The following is a 3,185-nucleotide window of genomic DNA, read 5'->3' on the forward strand; positions in this document are numbered from 1 at the left end:
AGCTCCCACCATGTAGAGGCACCTAATGGCTATACGGCCACATCACTACAGTTAAGATGAGCACCAACTAGAGGCAGTATCTATCTGCGCAGCTCTTATAACAGGTAAGGTTACAACAAACATATTTCTAGTACTAGTTATTCTTACTGTTCTCAATTTTTACTGAGTCTTGGAGTTATACCCATGAATCCCACCTCCTCTTAATTTGGGATTTATCTGTGTAATTACTTGGTAAGTATCATATATTAAAATGACATTTTTATAGAATAAAGTTTTATAAACATACTTACCAAGTAATTACATAATTAAAGCCCTCCTGCCTCCCTGCTGATGGGCATTGGACTTAAACAAATTGAGCTGTTTGGCTGTGCTGTGCCCATCCTTCCCGATGGTGGACGGGGCCTTGTTGTTGTTGTTGTTGTATTAAGCCAACACTTCTTGTTGGCACGGGCCTTTCCCTTGCTCGGCCCATAGGTGATCTGGACAGGGCCATGTCCAGTGTGGCTGTTCATTGTGAGTGAGGCATTCTGCACGTTTCCTTAAATAGTGAAAGGGCACACTCAAGCAGTTGTTTTCTAAACAAGAGGGATAACCGAAATATTTATTTGTTATTTTTATCACCACTCCATTTCAAATATCTGTGAATAGTAACCAAAGAATCCCACCAACAAAAGTTTGTCATGTATTTTCCATTGCAACCTTTCTGGTGTGTTTCTTGGTTGTTATTCATGATGCCTGCACACCGGATTATTTTTATTATATATGACATTTATTAACTTCGTCATACAAATTTTTAGGAGTACAAAATATACATATTTTAATTTGTTTATATGTAAATGTACAAAAGTAATTAAGAACTTTATATATATTTATATAGTATATATATATATATATATATATATATTTATATATTATATATATATATATATATATATATATATCTATATATTTATAATAATATATATAGTATATATATATATATTATATAATATATATATATATATATATATATATACTATATATATATATATATATATATATACATATATCATATATATTATATATCTATATATATATATATATATATATATTATATATATATATATATAAAATTACCTATATAAACAAACCTAAGAACTAAAGCAAAACAATCACAGGATTCTTAATTTATTTATGGCATATATATAAATACTATTTGCAAAGTAACAATACAGTATGCTATTGCACTGCACAGTCATTAAACATTCTACATTACTTAGTGGGTTATTGCATTGTTGAAGAAATAAAGAAGACATACACAGTGCAATTACACTTCTTGGTCATCCTCATCTGGTAATATTTTGGGATCTTTGAATTGCCTTAATCATGACATGATTATGGTCAAATTTCACACATCCTCCACAGCTTTTTACCCGTTCGGATACGAGCACCAACGCTGCCTGAGTGGAAGTCAGTAGCTTACTTATGGTCTTGGTTTTATTCAGGTTCACTTTAGAAAAAATCCTCTGCGCATCAGCGTTGGAAGTCGGTAGTGCCAAGATGTTGAAAACAAATCTGGAAGAACTTTAAAAATCATCTCATCATCAGCATCTCTTAAATGAGACAAGTAACGGAAAAAATCTTGTGGATTATTTGTTTGTCTTATATCAGTGGGGAAAGAGATGTTAGGAATGTTGCGCCATTCATCATCTAACTTCTGCAGATCCCCTGAGTATATCCAAGGTGCTTATGAAGCTAATGTTGATAACGATGGAGTCTTCATCAAAACATCCTTACTAATGCAGTTTGATACTGACAATGCACTGCAAAGTCTAAGTAAGTGCGAGTCAAAGGGTAACCTCATTCTTATCTGGACGGCTGCTGTTATCATGAATTGTCTGTAGCGTATACGGACATAATCTAGTAATTTTCTGTTGTTCCTGATGTGAGGTTTTTGTAATTCACGTGTTAAATGAGACGGAATGTTCCTCATTTGATGGGTCTATTTGAGTCTGTCATAGTTGTAATAATATCTCAAGATATCAAGTTAGAGGACATTACATCTGTCGTAGAGTAAGTGAATGGTAGGGTCCTTTTTTTGGAATGTTTGATTAAAAGTGGTTATTTTAGCAAGAAATTATTGATAAATAAATAATACAAATGGACAGCAGGATCTTGAAGGCTGTCGGAGATCAGCATCGATGTTGATAGCCTATCTTCAAGTTGCTTTCGCCTAAAGTAAAGAGAGAGGGCATTCCACTGCTCTAACACTTGAGCAACAGCTTCATGCAGCGAAAGCCACCTTGAAGCGAAACATGAAGTAATTTGTGTGGTTTCAAATTGCAAAATGTTTGAAATTCTTGAAACTCGTGAATCCTTTATACACTGTGAGAAACATAGGTATAGATCTTTCTAATCAAGTCTTCACAAACACGAGGAAGAGTTTTTGCCGCTTGTGATGCACATAAATGAGCTGAATGACACATACATCTTACTACTCAGGTGCAGCATTTCTAAGTCTACTTGCGATTGAATTATTATTATTATTATTTTTTTTTAATTATTAACCCCCATTATATTGCTCGCACCATCTGCTGCAAATGCTACTAAATTTTCAAGGGGGATTTGGTGTTCATTAAAAAAGGTAACTAAAAGATTATACATATGTTGCCCTGTTGATCCCTCATCTTCACTATTGCCTGTGTTATATGTTTAGTAGCTCAAGTAATTGTGTCTCTATGGATCTTTTGGTCTTGTCGAAATATTGAACTATTACTGCACAAGTCTTTTCTGTGCTGATATCTGTTTTCTCATCTATCATGATAGAAAATTTACTGGACTTTAAAGCTGTTACAATCACTTCCTGTGATATCTTTCCAATTTCCTTAATTACGCGTGTGGCCGTCGATCTTTTTGAGACATTTTCTGGGCTATTGAAGAGTCTGAGAATATATCTTTAATTACCTCAATCAAATGATCGCAAGCATTGAAAGCAATATTGTGCTCAGCTAAAAACGTAGCCAGTTTGACATATATTTTCAACAGGCAAGCTTACAATAATTTTGTAATTTAATAATGTGAGAAATTTGTAAGTAATTTTAAGAAAATGCAAGTAACTTGAAAGTGGCGAATTTTTTCTGCGTAGATGAAGACGACGAATTTTCGTCTCCACTGAAATGCGATATCAACCTACGTAGAGTTTTTTA

Source organism: Macrobrachium nipponense, chromosome 16 (assembly GCF_015104395.2).
Source record: "Macrobrachium nipponense isolate FS-2020 chromosome 16, ASM1510439v2, whole genome shotgun sequence".
NCBI lineage: Eukaryota > Metazoa > Arthropoda > Malacostraca > Decapoda > Palaemonidae > Macrobrachium > Macrobrachium nipponense.